The sequence below is a fragment of the Bacillus rossius genome, chromosome 1 (assembly GCF_032445375.1).
Source record: "Bacillus rossius redtenbacheri isolate Brsri chromosome 1, Brsri_v3, whole genome shotgun sequence".
Classification (NCBI taxonomy): domain Eukaryota; kingdom Metazoa; phylum Arthropoda; class Insecta; order Phasmatodea; family Bacillidae; genus Bacillus; species Bacillus rossius.
Window position 1 is genome coordinate 80,010,221 of NC_086330.1, and position 17,064 is coordinate 80,027,284.

Below are 17,064 nucleotides of genomic sequence, written 5' to 3' on the forward strand. Positions count from 1 at the left end.
AAAATAAAAAATAATAAGATAACATCTTAAGATTTCAACAACATTGGAGGGGGGGGGGCTAGCATTAGAGCTGGTACAGGGACGTCTAACCTCAATAAATAAATGTTTATAGTTATATGGACCAGTATTCGATATCACTCACTAAAATATAAGATTTAAAAGCACATAGGCTATATGATTTTCATTTTTATGTATCTTTTTTGTATATGTAGTTTTTTTCATCCTATAAGAATTTGGTTACATGGTGCGCGCGCATCGTAAAAATTCACTCTTATTACATTTTAATAACGCGCCTAAAGAAGTGTAACTTCAAAAATACGATGAATGTACTTTAAAAGCAGCAACTTCTGACGCTACATCTATCTGAAGTACTAATCCCCGATAGCCTGATCCGTTGAGCTAGTCAGAGTCGAGTTTGAACAGGTTGTAACTGGTCAGTCGGCTTCCAGAGCCGTACGAGTGAGGTCGTGTTTGCCGTGTCTGTCGCGCATCATGGATAGAGACACGAAAATATTTCGGATTCGACTGTCATCAGGGTAGAATTCCAAGTAATAATTGTGCTCAACCTATATTTGCTTTCCCATTGGTTGATTTCTTAGTGAGAACATTTTTACCCATGTTAATTGGCACTAACTAATTCACTTACTTCTCTCCTATCTGGGCATGGTTGGCTCACGTTCTTAGAGGGGCGTGCCCAAATAACTTCAGTCCAAACATGAACACAGTGCGAGAGTGTGGATGTTTGCGATTGAACGAATGCGCGTAATTTCCGTTGCGTATAATATCCGTAACTCTAATCAAGGGTTTTTAACATCGCGTTAACATTTGAGTCTTGTTTGCGAAACGGAGACCAGAAAAATTGGTGTCGCTAAAAGGAAAACGTTTCGACACCATTCCGACACTGAGAGAGCCACGATGGAGCTGCTGAAGGGCCTTCCAGAAATGCTTCCAGTCATGGAATCATCACTGGGATAGGCGCGCAACGCTAGCCAAGGAGAGTATTGTGAAGGAGATTAGTTCAAATTGATGCAAGCTTTATTACTTTGTTCGTAAAAAAATTATTCAGCGAATTTTTTGATCTCATGTCGTACATTTATTAATCTTTTTACATATTGCTATTCAAAGGAATTTAATGCCCCGCTCACAAATACTTAAAGTAATAATCCCTACGTACGTTGTAATTCCATTTAGGTTTAAATTGCTTCTGTGGAAAATAAATTGAGTTTACAAAGTGCCCTTTCTCCAGTCGACGTTGATGTGTCGTAGCAGCTCCTTCGATGGAAGTTTTTCTTCGAAGCTAAACCAATCTATCACTCCTTTGGTTCTGGCTGAGGTAATGCGGGTCGTTGAGGGTGGGGGAGGGTGAGATGGTCGCCGCGACGCCTGGCGACGCCTCAAGGTCGCGTGGGCCGGAGACGGCTCGCCCAGGAACCAAATGCAGCGCATGCGCGCGGGCGTGGGAAGCAGCGCACGTGGCCTGTATAGTTCGCTTGCTCCTCCGCTGCCCCGCCCCTCGCCCAGGCTCCCGGCTGGTTCGCTCGCCTGCGCTGCGCCGTTTAGCAACTTGACTTAGCGGGGCTTTTCATTTTTATACAGGCACTCCCGCGGAAAAATGTGCAAAAAATTAACTCTTTCGAACAACATTTCAAGACAGCCTTAAAACCTAAATTTCGACAATGGTATTGTCAATCGATCTTCAGAAATGTTGATATTCTTTCCTGATAAATTATCTTCGGGTCAGATTTATAAATGCTTGGGGCTCAAATTCCTGTGGAATCGCTTAGGTACATCATGACGATAAAAAATGTCCCAGTTATAAATTTCAATAGTACCAACGTAAGCGTTGTAGTAGTGTTGGTTCAAGGTCACAATTAAAGAGTAACTTAAACAATTTAAGATAAACGCATGCGCGAGTACTGTTTTGTTGCTTTCTCGTTTGCAGCTCCACCTACGCCAAATGGCGACTACTGAGCGTAAAGCCTTTTAGTGTTCTGCAATTTGCTAAGAGTGAATCTGTGAACTTTATATGGCAACAGTATGGAGCTCCTCCTCATTGGAATCTCATTGTACGTGAGTCGAAGTCTCTGATTGTTAGATTGATCGTAATGGTTGAGACGACAGAACTCTTTTTGGCTGGCCTCCAAGTTCATCTGACATAAGCCATGCGATTTTTTTCTTTCAGGGCTTTATAAAAGATTTTTGATGGCACGTCATAGTCACATTTTTTTTCCATTAAAATGTTATGATCACCAATAAAGGTTCACCATCACTGGTCTACAGCATAAAAACACACTTATTCGTGCCTGTTCATCCTGAATACAATTGAACACTAAACTGGAAATCGGAATACATCGTACTTCATACGAAGATGCAGTTAACTGAAATTACTAAGTACTGTTCGTTTATTTGAGGTGGACTCTTCGTTTAGTGTGATTTAAGTGATCTTGAAAGAAAATTTACCACAGCTTTCAGTCAGATGTTTTACGTTTCAAGGCTCGACACAGCACAATATCATGCTCTGGACATTTTTTTAATTTTTGTGATAAGAGTTGTAACATTTACATACGCATTAAGAATAAAGTTGAAAGATGTTCCGCGGAGTTTCCAACGTGGAAGTAATATAAATGCCCTGCATGTGAAAAACGTATAGGATAAACAATTCAAAAAATTATAACAAATTGACAGATTGAATTAAATGTGACATTAACCTGACAGGGAGTATAGTCTTCGCACCGGGGTTCAGCGAACCACAGGCCTAGGCTCCGAGAACCAAGCACAACCGGAGCCTGTGGTTCAACATCTTCCAAGGAGATGTTTGTAACAAAGTTTGCCTTGTTTTTGACCATTTTTGTCGTCAGCTCTGGCATGGTACGAAAAACAATCTTTATTTGTAAACAGCGATGTGGCGCAGGTCACAGGTTCGAATCCCACACTTGCACATGAACAAACCATTGCCTGTATTTCATTGGCTGCTGCCACATCCTACCATCTGTCCGGATTGCTTAAAGTCATATGGGTTTTCATGTTTGCTTCTATATTTCAGAGCTCGTCAAATACCCTCAAATGAAAATGTTATCCAAATGTATAATGACATTCATTTTAGACTGTCTCCACACATTATTTTTCACGAACAAGTTAAACTCCTCAGTACTACTCACGCTCTAGGGATGGGGACTCGTTCATTGGTTCCCGCTCGTGTTGGACGCAATATCCATGTCTCGCTGATGGCCCTGAGTATTCGCATGACCGGTGGCTGAATGATTGCGATCGATTCCTGGTCTCATAGTGCACATTCAACCACCGAGGATTCACTCGCGCAAGCTGCATAAAGGCACAGACCTTTGTAGGATATGTTGATGGTGAAATACACCACCTGTCTTAGCTGAGTCCTTAATAAATACCCAATAACTTTGTCGTTTTCCACCATCGGTGATAAGCCTGTCGACGACGAGACTTAACGAAGTTGCTTACGTGTTGTACCACGGTGTATTTGTGCAGATAACTTTTAAAATTTCACATCAGAATAAAACGAATACACTACCCGCTTCTGTCTGTCTGTTAGCTTACTTTTTCTAGATTGCACAATAGATTTTTATGCGGAGTTAACCATCATTTAAAGAATTTCTTCCGAAAGTTTTGTGTTTTTAATACATTCATAGTAAATTTAAAGATAGCAGAGATATCTCGATGTTTTGTAATGAACGCGTTAAAAGACGCTTTTAGGGCGCTCACTTGGCTTACGTTGACATTTTCATGACTGATACATGTAATTAATGTACTACAGAATTGTAGGTCTTAAAATGGCTTACAGAGAAGACCATGATAACATATGTCTATTTTTTAAGGATGACTCTAAGTAACCATTATTTTAATTTTGAAAGATAAAATACTTTGGCTATGGTCAGTACGTGTTAGTATGTGTAAATTTTTTGAAAACACCGGGTACTTACGAGAACTTGACACTTATGAGTATTACTTAATTATTAAATCCAAATGACGCCTCATTAAGAGATCGAACCGTGCGAAGCCGTAGTACTTTTTATAAAACTATTTAAACTTGTTTCTTGTTCACTGTAAAAACATTTGTACTTTTTACACGTAAAATCCTTTTGGAAACTCAGGTGACAACAACATCAATTGTAAATCTGCAAGGCAGAGCTTTGTAAAACTGCAAATTGTACAAATCTCTACCTTGCAATTAGGTATACAAGTGATATTGTTGGAAACTGAGTTTCCAAGGACTATCCTTGTAAAAGTACAAAAAAAAAATGTTTTACAGTGTACAAAATAAAATATTGTAAATACACATTCAAGACTGTTTTCTGAAAGCGCGTTCTCTTCTAAGAACCTGCAATATGGCTCATATGCTTAGTCCTGTGGGCGTATGAATATTTAACCCCCCCCCCCCCCTAAATGGGCGTGGGAGATGAAGCCCCGCTGGAAGGGCCTGTCTACAACCTATGTAGGGGTGGTTGAATTGCCGCACGAGTGTCGAAGCTGTGCCTGCCACAAAAGGGAAAAGGGGCGTGGCTGGAAAGAAAGGAGGGGGGGGGGGAGCTGTCTCGAAGAACGGCACGTATACAAACAGCGGAGGGAAGAGGCGCCGAAGTGGATTAACCGACAAGCTTAATGGATCTTTACACAATGAATGCCGAGGCATTGTCGCCGCATAAGCGATAAGAATTAATCGATCCGAAGCGCTTGGGTTGCGTTCCGGATACGGACTTCTGAGAAGGGAAGGAACTTGCTTCATCACGGTGGCGCAGGGGGTAGAAAAAAAGGGGCCATAACTCCTCTCCCCCCTTACCGAGAACTTCTCCCGGTCCCCGACGTATCAGTAGTCAAAACACTCCATCAGCGGCGCTTGGAATATTAATGACTCCACCGGGCAGGAAGCACGTATAGAGGCGCACTTTGGCTCTGAATACTCCCTGGGTGGCGAAATCGAGTTTTCATTGATTCTATATCAAACCAACAGGCATTCTGGCTTTCGTCTACGAGCGCCTGCACCTGTTGTTGTTTCCTGTAGGCATCGTGTCGCTCAGACGTGGCGAGTATTATCGCTGCTGTAAAGTCTGTGCCATGTAACATGTCTTATATCTGACAGATCTAAACAGAAGTACCTGAGGCAGGGGGGGAGTATGGGGGATATTTTCTCCCCCCCCCCCCCGGAATTCTAAGAAATCCTTTAAAACAAATTCTATAACTCCCACCAACAAAAGGAAAGCATTTGAAAGAAGCAAACAGCGGGCAAAGAGGTTAAACACATCCCCCCTCTCATTTCAAGGGGAAAAAACCAAAGAAAAGCGAAGTTAGGGTCCGCGCCGTAGATTTTTCGTGAAAACATCGGGATAAATCATAACAAGTGTTTCGTATTAATATGTAATTTACTTATCAATCTCTTTAATACAATGTTTACACAGAGTAGTATAATGGTTACAGAATAGTAACGACGCCTGCACATGATCCGTAGACGTTTGGACTGTCGCTGGCCGCTGTACGTCCAATGGGCCGCAGCAACGTAATCGCTTTGCGCCTTTTTTTCTACGTTTACTTTTCGATGCTGCTGTAGCTCTTGCATTTGCTCGGCATTAAACCTTATTGGATTTTTGGATTCCTTTCGATTCGAGCTTTCCTCTTACTTGCGCGTTATATATATTTCCGAGCATATTTACGAGTCATTTGAGACGACATCATTAATTATTTTGTAATTTTCAAATGAATGCTGATTTTTCACTTATATTCCGGCGAAGGTTTTTATCGTCACTCTGGGTCCTAGCAGTGCTCCACGAACTCTCACAGTGACACCCGAACCAATGTGCAGCTACACGCGTTTCCACGCCACACAAAGATAATTCCTCACGCGCATGCGCCTGCACTGGTACGATGACGTCAGAGGCAAAACAAATACTGCGCGACAAGCACGTACAGACATTATCTGTCCATTGGGGGCTTAATCACTGTTGACGCATTATTAGTCTCGTAGTTATTAGCGATTCAAATCTGACGGTATTTTGTCACAAAAGAAAGTTCGACCAACTATCACTGTACCAAGCGAATATACGTTTTCACGTCAAATAATTCTGCGTACGATCCTGGCCAGTGGCGCCCATTACGCTTACGTCACACCTCACTTTCAAGGCATCAGGTGTTTCTTTACCAACACTGACAATCACAGCTTCTTTTGGCAGACAATAACTATTTCCTCGGCATGCAGCCTCCAACATGCTCCCAATCCCCGTCAAAAAGGTGTACTACTTTCTTTGTGGGTGGAGGAAATGATGGTGGGTTTTATGTGGGTACTTCCGTCTCCTGCAATAATTATTTCGTTTCTGCAGTGTTGCTGCGCGCTCGCTCTGAGGAATAATGAGCATAGACAGGACGAGAGTATATATTTTTTTGTGCAAAACAACATAAACCAAACTTCTGTGATAGCAACAGAGTTATGTAGGTATTTAGGGAACATTCTTAACCATAGTTTCAGACCTGCAACATTCTCGTTACCTAGTGGCTATAGGTTAGACACCACACACTTGTTCACAGACAAACTAATGTCTTTCGTTCATTGGCTGCTGCAACATTCCACATTTTGTCCGGATTGCACATGATTGGGTCATAAGGATCTTTATTTTATCATTGGCTTCTTGAATTCCAAGGCGTTTCATAGACAAATGTATAATGACAGCCACTGTAAAATATCTACAAATTATAACGCGAATTCAGCAGTCTCTAAAACAAAAATATTTTAATATTTTTGTGTGTTGTAACAATAGCAACATATACCTATTGTATTGTACCTCTGACCTATAATATTTTTGTCCCAACTTATAAGAGCACTAGAATTATGGATATTGAACTTCGGCCCCTCTACAATCGTGTTTACACTCCCCCCCCCCCCCCAGTTTAGCCACAAATTATAGGTATTATCTTTTACTAATAAAGGTAGACGTATTTGATGACACAAGGTTTTTTCGCTCGCGTGATTTCGGATAGATTTTTCCGTTCAATTTTCTAAGCGGGCGGGAAAATTCACAATTGCAATCAACTGAAGGCTATCATCTACAGTCCTCTGTATGCTGGGAACGTTAACGTGTGTTCGTCGCAAGCTGTTGACAGTGTGACCGTCCTGAATTCTTTCGTCGTAGGTTTATCATTGATAGAGATAGGAAATTTCGCACACTCATCTAGTCGTAAGTAAAAATGCAAACCTTCACACCATCAAACTGTGTTCGTGATTGGACCGCAGTTATTTGGACACGCCCCTCTACGACCGCGAGCCAACGATTCTCAGCTAGGAGAGAAATAAGAGAATCAGGTAGTGCCAATTAACAAGGATAAAAATGTCCTCACTAAGAAATCAACCAATGGGAAAGCAAACATGGATTGAGCACACCTACGACTTTGAATTTTTACCACGGAGCTAGACGAATCCGCGAAATTTCCGGTCTCTAGTTGTTGATGATTTTTTATTTTTATTTTATTTTGGAAACCGGTTACATTCCCGCATACATTTACAAGAGCTGGTAGTAAATCAACCCAGGAAGAAATGGCGCAGTGGTTCTGAGAGCGAGAAAATGATTAATATTTCACATTTCGTAGAAATTCAAGCACCATTCTTCAGATACCTTTCGTGAATCATCAATATCGAGAGTTAGATATTGCTTCCAGAAGGTCGTGTCACTGCAGCACATGGTTTAAGTTCACCTTAACCTGGTGAGAACGAAACATTGAAATGATTTCTTTTGTATGTTATCATCAGCGTGAATTTTTTTTTTTTTTTAATGTTTTCGAAATACTGCTTCTAGACGTAAGTACATTTCTTTTTGACTTCGTAGCCTCTAGCACTTTGCTTTATATGTCTCATGGTGGGCCTACTGTAAGTAGTGCATTCAACAGAGCTGGAGTCGCTGCATTATGAATGACACGGTATTTTAGTCATTTTCTTTCTTCGTGTCTCCGTCGAACAAGGGCGTCAACATATAAATAAAAATGTGATGTTCCGTGGCAGGTGTGTTTTTTTCCCGTGGAAATCAGCCGACAACCATAACCACCGCTGAAGGCTGCGGGTATGGATTAACAATTTCTTAGCTGATGTTTCACACAGCGGAATGGCAGCCTTCCTGAAAAAACTAATAAAAGGGCAAGAGAGATATATAACGCTTACAAAGTGAACAAGAAACATGCCTTTGTCATAAATTTTAGAATTCTGTGGGCAAAACTGGTATGATGAAACACATTCAAATCACATTGGAACAAGAGCCGACTAAAGTTTTCAGTAACAAATCTATTTTTTTTTTTTAAGTTTTACTTATTTAGGCGCGTTATGAAAAAAATTATGAGAATTGATGTTTATAATACGCGCGCACCATTTAACGAAATTTTCACAGGCTGAAAAAAAAAGTTTAAATACAAAAAAATAACGCTACATACAAAAAATATTCATACAAATAAAAATTATATGTGCTTTTAAATCTTATAGGTACTTTAGTGATTGATATTAAATACTGGTACATATCATTACAAAATTATTTACTATGAATATTAGTGATATAAATTGTGTTTATAAATTTTTTCAAGTATATTATACCTATCAATCAGGTTATGTTGCGTATGTATACTTTATTTGCTTTATAAATAACTACCTACATTAATATTTAATAAATAATTAAAATTAATAAATTATAACAAGCATTCGTAATATTTATTAATTTTCATTATTAATTATAATTGATCTCTATTATTGTACTAAATTAAATAATACATTTTATACACATGTTTAATTAATATTGAATACTGAGTATTTGTTTAAATTTTTTAAATTCATGGAATTTGTACTTTATCAACCGTATTTATAGTATCCCTCCAAACCTTTTATTATTTTATTTCTATTAATTATTTTCATGCAAAATTAAAGTTATTTTTTTCTTACACTGAGTAAGTATAACTTCTAAGGTTGCGTATACTTAAGTATACTCATCCATTTTTAATACAGAGTCTCAATTGACTATAACGAGACTGGAACACGACATTAGGGAGTAATTATTTCATGCAATAACTGTGTTATATTGGTGGCACGAATATAAGCAAAACTTAATTCAGCGTCTTTCTTTGAAGAATAATTGGAGAAACAAATCTGTTTGAAAATAAATCATTAATAAACTTAAGCTTCTGGGTTGTAGCCGCGTCCTTGGCAAATAATTCACCGAAGTTTTGGTCAAAATTGCAGTCGCCATCATCAGGGAACAGTTACCAGTAGGTTACCAGTAGGTAAATGCTCCCTGATGATGGCAACTGCAATGTCGACCGAAACGTCGGTCAATTATCCGCCAAGGACACGGCTACAACCCAGAAGCCAAGCTACTTCAGACAGTGGCCGTGAAAGCCTGCGAACATTATTCATTTATAAACTTGTTAGTATAGCTTGTCTGAGTAGAGAATGATTCAAATAGCCCACGCCTAGCACTGGAAATGGACCCAATTCCAAAGGTGTGTGAGAGAGAGACAGTAGTAAGGCGGCTGCGTCGTAGCCACGTGAGCAGTAACGCGTGAAAATACCATCAGGTCTTTCCGAAAAACCACACCTAATACAGTTTGTACAAGTTGTGTAGTTTGCGTGTTTCATTACACTCGAGGAACAACATTCTGAAAAATTGCGTGAATCGCACTGTAAATTATTAAAAAAAGAGCGCGTGTAACTAAGTACACGTGATAAAAGTGAAACTTATTTGGCAATTCAAACCTCGACTCGTAAGTATATCTTAAAGAGTAAAACGGCAAAAAGAAAGAGAGAAAGAAGACAATTTTCTAAATATTCACGAATTAACATAATTATTACTCACTTAAAAATAACTGCTCAGGATAAAATTAATTATTGATCAATCAAAAGTGATTAAATAACAATGAACTCACTGTTGAAATACTCACACCATGAAGAAAAATTGTGCGTGTTATTAAACCAAGTAACTATTGTATGTCCTTATCTTGTCAGAAACGTTTCACAATAATGTTTTACGAAAACGTTGCGTTAAAATTCGGCATTGAAATTTTACTCTCATCGCGCCCAAAGAACTTTCACTTCATAAATTAATTTCTGTGCGTGATCAGACCTTCCATTGGCCAGAAAGTTAAAAGATACTGCAAACCCACGAATTTACTCGTTGACCTGTCTTCTGAACTTTCGTAACCAAAACAAAGTTAATTGATACATTGCATCACTGTTTCCCAGTAAAAGCGGAAAAGCGTGCCACTAGGGTTCCATTATGGAGGTAAGAAGCTAGGAAGTCGGTGTGTGCAATCTCAGCCATATTAATAATAATTGAAGTCAAAATGAAAAGACCAAGCCTCCTCTGGATATAAAAACATTTGTATTTTTATGTGCTGTTAAAATCCTTACTTAACAATACTCACGTCGTGATGAAAATTTTATGATCCTTACTGCTAGCACTAGCCTTTATACAGCTATAGTTTGTTTTGTTAACCATTTGCTAATCAGAGTGTCGAAATAACTTAAGAACGGTCATGTAGGAAGAATAAGCATTGGCTATAGGAGATGTTATCAAAAAATATGGCGAATAACTTTATTACAAACAAAGTAATACAGGCTTACACAAAATTTGAACTAATCACCTTCAAAATACTTTCCTTGGCTAGTTATGCGTACCTATCACAAAGTTGATTCCATGATTGGAAACATTTCTGGATGTGTACACATAGGAACCTTTTGTTCAGCCAAAAACTCACAGATCAGGAAATAAATGTGACACGGCGCGTTGTGATGAAGGAAGCAACCATTTACACATTTTTGTGGTCCCCATTTCGCAAACACCGCGTTGTTCGAAATCCATGACCATGATGCGCGATAAATACGGTGAACACGACCTCACTCATCCGGCTCTGGAAGCCGACTGACAAGTTGCAACTTGTTCAAACTCGACACTAATTATTTCAAAGGATCAGGCTATCGGGCTTATCACTGCAAATAAATGTAGCGTCAGCAGTTGCTGCTGTAAAAATTCGTTCACCGTATTTATCGATCATACGTAAAATATTAAAGAACAGAAATATTTTTTCTAGCCTGTTGAAATAAGAATTCGTACCTTAAAAACCTCACTGGGAAGGATGTATTTTAAAAATTTTCGTGCAAGAGCTGTAGGTGAGTGCTCGCCAGTCATTAAGAACGTATATTTGCGTAGTGAAAGTGCGCAGGTCGACCTTGTAGTCATTCTCTCCGTACAAGTCACACTGGACTCCCAACTAACTATTAATGTCCTTATAACCGGGCCCACAATGCCCATTGTAAAGTTGATGTCTCACACGCCATTTTGATTTTTGATTTTCATTTTTTCGTTTCGATTAGATATTAGTTAAGGGGCTGTTTCTGTAAATTTAACACCCTTTCTCCCTTGTGTTTGGTGTTCTGTCACAAAACATTTTGACAGGTATTTATTTAGTGTTATACACCTAATGGGTATAAAAAGTCCTGCAAGTGGTTGTAAGTGTTAATCACTTGCGCAACTTGCAGAAATTATATCACACTTAGTAAATATCTATTGAAAATATTTGTGATACAACAAAAAATTCAAGAGATATACGGTGTTGAATTTACAGGAAAAACCCCTAACTAATAGCACTGAAGATAAAATGAATAAAATCCAACATGATGTGTGAGACGTCTTATATATCAAATGAACAAACACAAATTTTTTTCTTATGCAACAAAAAAAAAACTACCGTAGTCGTAAAAAAATATGAAACAATAATGTAGGTATATGTACGTCCCGTTATAATACTAATTATGATATTCTTTAGTCTTGTGTTCATACCAAATGACAATGACATATTACGGTTGTCTTGAGTATGATTACTGCTGTATACTGAAATATTAAAGGAATAATAAAAGTGGTATGAACTGTGGTAGCTTAAAATCCGGAAAATAAAACAAGTCATAAATCATAAAAATGTAATCCTGATTACGTAAATGTGATATATAAGAAAATTGTATAATGTCAATTTTTTTATTTTTTCCCCACTTATATTTTCATAAGTAACGATTTTAGTTATAGTAACCTTGAACATATTTTATTTTGAATTAAAATGTAACACAAAATAGGCCTACAGTTTTCACTTTAATTCTTATTTGCCACGATAAACTATTACAAGATAGAAAATGATTGGGTGATCCATTTTTTGTGTGTGTAAGAGATGTATAGGCCTTCACTGTTTTTTTTTTTTGCGAGAAATATGACTGTAAGTTAGACTTCGATACAGTGTGCACATATTTGCAAAAAAATCAGTTTTATTTTTTGGTGAAAGAAGCCAGCACTTAACTCAGCCAATGTGGACACGCATATTGCAATACAGAACGACTATGATTGGCTCTTAAATAACAATGTCCAATGTAAAAAAAATTCCGAATTATAAGTGAGAGAATAAGTTAAAAAAGATTGCATATTATCGAGGCGAAAAATATTTTTAAGATAAGTCAGTCTAGAGATCTTCATAATTAACTTTGTTTGTTAGTACCAGCAGGCTAGGATCCACACAATTGTTTATAAACAAACCAATGTCCTTCGTTCATTGGCTGCTGCCGAATTCCAAGTTCTATCCGGATCGCAACTGTTTTAGGTCAATTTGATCTTCGTTATTTTCTTATTGGCGTCCAATACCGATGGTTAAATGAAAATATTATTTAAATGAATATCGGTGTGCATTTTAGATTGTCTCCAAATTATGACAAGAATTTCACACGTTTCTAAAAATTATTAGGGACTACAAAAATTTGCTCTTTATAATGACCTCAAGGATAGACTCCATGATCCTCCATGTACGCGGGGAAAATTACACCTGCTTAATGGATAAAGAATCGTGGCATTTGTTAACTACGATGCTTGTTATTCAATACTTAGGGCCATGCATATTTCGCGAAAAGATTTCGAGACTATCTGCGAGTTAAAACACTGCAGCATCGTCTGTGTTTCGTAATTGGGTGAGTTCCTTTCAGGTAGGTACATGTCGATTGTTCCAACATCAATCACAGTGGCTCGGTGAAATAAGGCAACGACTTCTCTCGCAGACGGCCGCCAGTCACAAGGAAGAAACCGCTGGTGCGGGTATACCTTGTCGCAGTCTAATAAGCATCTAATAAGCATTCATATTTTTTCACAAAAAATATTTTCCCCTTTCATTGAGGGTTGTTCATTGGCTCAGAGAACTTCAGACAAACTGTGTGTTCGAATCCCTGACTTAGCAAAAAGTAAAATGCATTTGGATTCTAGCCTATCGCGAAACTAAACCGCGATTTTTTCCGGTCCCTAGTAATATAAGATAACCTTTACGTCATTATCCCACTTACAAACTAGGCTAAATTTGATCCTGGAATCACAATAACGCAACGGCGTAATGAAACGTCATCGCAAACATAAAGTTTCTACCCGCCCGACAACCTAAAAAATTAAAGATTGTTTATAAAACGTTTCTTGCTGTTATATATGCACCAAACATGTGACAGCCATCAATGCTTTCAGAAATAAATAAATAAATAAATAAATAAATAAATAAATAAATATATATATATATATATATATATGCTTGAGAAAGTAATTTGTTTAATTAAAGTTTGACATTAACACATTTAAAATAAATTAGGTAAAAACAAAAACCTTAAAAATACAAGAAGAATAATAGAACTACCAATGCACCAGTTTAGCAATCATTCGAAAACAAAATTCCGGCGATGGAAATATAAAATATCTCTAATCGGGAAGCCTGTCACGTCCGCCTTTTGGTCGCGCTGACGTCATAGATGTTCGGAACGTGATTGATTCGGAATATTCGCGTCGCCGCCGCCGCACTGCTGTGATCCCACCGCGAGACAAGATAGGTCCCTGCTAACTGGGTCGCTCTGTGAACGGTCATCAGGTGGGATTGGCGCGAACGAGAACTGACTCGTGGTCGCGAGGGAGTCGAGGTTTATCGAGTAATCGCGCCCGCGAGTGACAAGTGTCGACTCCGAAACTCGCGGACCTCACTCGCGTGTTCATGTCTCTCTTTATATCTCTCTCTCTCTCTCTGTCCCACCTCCCGAGGGACGTGGTAAAATTGTGCCATCACTCGTCGTGAGTGACCGCGTACAGTCCGTGCTGGGGGAAAACTGAGCACTGCCCGGTACGTTTCACAAACTTGCAAAGCCGGTGCTTTCATATACGTAGAGACCTGCAAAATTCGTGGATTCATTCGGTGATAGGCTAGAATTCAAACACATATACCTGTTAGATAATTTTGCTATTGCCTTACTGTTCATCTGGATGAATCTCAACCAGTTATAAACCCTCAACCAAAGAAGGATCGAATCACAGACAAACCAGCTGAGACGACTTACGAGTCGGCAGCCAATGAACTTGCGTTATTTTCCCAAGTGTACAGGGGTATGTGCAGTCTATCCTGAAGGCCATCGAAACCGCGAATTTTGCAGGTCTCTACACGTTATGTATACAGAGTGAGCCTGAACCTGACAGACAAAGGTCTGCTGCAGGTTCATCACGACAAGATAAGTTGAAAACTTTTATATGTCTTATGGTCTAAAGTGATTCCCAAGGCTGGCCAACATTTTCATCGTAAATAATAAAGTTTTTTATATGCCTAGATCACCGGGCATCAGTATTATGTTTAATTTAACGAAATGCTACAACCAACATGAATTTTGAAGCTGAAGAAAATTATTCGTTGATGTAATGGGTGATAAAACCTTTATTTAAACATATTTTTGTGGCTCACAATTAAATAATTTTGCTACAGCGACAAGATTCGTGTAGGTTGTAGAACTTCATAAAATTAAACGTAATCCAGACGCTCAGTGTTTTACATTAAATACTTTCTATGTTATTTATAATAATAAAATATTTAAGCTTCAAAATATATAAATGTGTTCAACTTATTTTGTCGAAGTTTGTTGGTCGCGTTTATTTGTTGCAATGGCTAGGCTCCACGCAATGATACAAAAACAAAACAATGTATTTTGATTGTGGAATGAGGAAAGGAAATAATTTTTTTTTTCACTTTAAGTAATTTTTTATTCTAAATCTAGTGGATGGACTACATTTTTTTGTTCAGTTTTCTGCATGAACATAAAGATCAGATGGTTTACCGACTTTTTAGAATGCGACATATAATTGCCCCGAGTGAAGCATTCGTTTTCTAAATTCAAACCGCGCACTTGTAAAGATTTCCCTTGAGATGAATCGATAGTCATAGCGAACGCAAGGCGTATTGGAAATTGAAGCCGTTTGCCCTCGAACGCTATGTCATTCGGAATGAGTGGTATTCGTGGAGGTAGTAAGCCTTAACCTTTATGAGGTCCAATAAGAATTGTTACTTCAATTAGATTGTTAATAATTTGTTTAACTACTAATCATGTGCCATTGCATAACTTTGGCTGATTGATGTTTTGGATTAATATAATTGGCACTCCAATTTTCAAATTCAGAATTTGTGCCGGCAATCCGGTAACATCAAGAGAATTAAGAAATTCCGTTGGAAAATTCACTACTTCACTTTGGTTTATCACGGAGTCAATAGATTTGTAAGTCATTGTTTCACCTGCGATTCTGTTTCGAATGATGTTCATGTCGTATACGTCGACATTTTTAGCTGCTGTAATGGCTCTTCCGCTTAACCATGCGTGATTTCAATAATTTGTTTCGATGCGTTTTTAAAACCATGACTATTAATTCTTCTTTGGAATTCACGATATCACAAAAATTTGGTGGGAAGGTGATTTCCCTGTTTCTGGATTTGTAGGTACAGTGTCGTTACCGACTTCGAATAATTGTCTTGAAAATATGTCAGCTGTTGGATCGGTTTGAAGCTGAACTATCATATTTGTTGATAAATGCATTTTTTTTTACTGTGCTCAAAAATGTTGAATATTTCAAACAGGCATTCAAGTCATCAACTGGTTACATTTACATCAACTGGTTAAATATTAGCTATAAGTGAATAAAACGTATGTAGCCCTATTTATTTCCAATCGAACACCATAATATTATAATTCATGTTTCTTACTTTGAAAATGACGGAATTCCCAGATAATTTCCTGTTTTTTTTTTAAATTTTACTATAAAAACACTCGCGTATTAAAATGCAACGTTGTGTCAAAATTTCAAATCAATAGATCGACTACTATTCGAGTTTTGCGAGCACAAACATACGGAGGCTCAATTTTTATACATATAGACGATATCCATTTTAGACTGTCTCCAAATGATGACGCCGGTTTTGCTATATGCTGAATGCAATCGCGTGTGCATTTGAATGCTTGGGACAAACAGTCATAAAATACCCTGGAACAATGCTATTCCACTCATACAGGAAGAACACCCAATTTAAAAGGAAAACAAAAGAATCTGCATTTATTGTCAGCAATAAAAATTATTATCAGTCAACAAGTATTGAATTTACAAAATACTATCTGATACCTTTAATTACGAGTGTAACTGAAGCTAAGTTGCCACAAAAATCAGTAGCAAGGAATGCTCGTCTGTCATTGGCCGCGCCAGGAAAGGGGGTCGTAGGTAAATACCACCTTTTTCCCAGTGTCCAGTTAGCCGACATAACTGGCGAGGAACTTATCTCCCCCGCCGACGACACGTCAACGCAACTTCTTTAGCATTACACTATAATCCAGCGCACACACAGGCCCGTGCGTCAAACCACACTCCGTCCGTTGATCCAAGCGAGTCAACAAAAAGTGAGGTGTGCACCTGGATGACAATGCACTAAGCGAGTTATAGAAACCTCGGTTCCTGGCCTCCTCACACTAACTGCCCCGGATGTCAGTGTAATGGGATGGGCAGCGTGTCCTCTGTCAGACTGTCTGTGCCCGAGGACGGGAACAGATGTCAGTTCCAGAAACTTCGCAGCTGTAGTGTCTAGCCTACTTCGTTGGTCTGTGTTGTCCTCGTTGTGTGGTTAGAATATTTGTTTAATTTAATCGTTGGGTCGCTGTATTGTTGTGCTGCCCATATTATATGTTTTGAATCAACGTTGGGTTCCTCTCTTTGTCGCTGT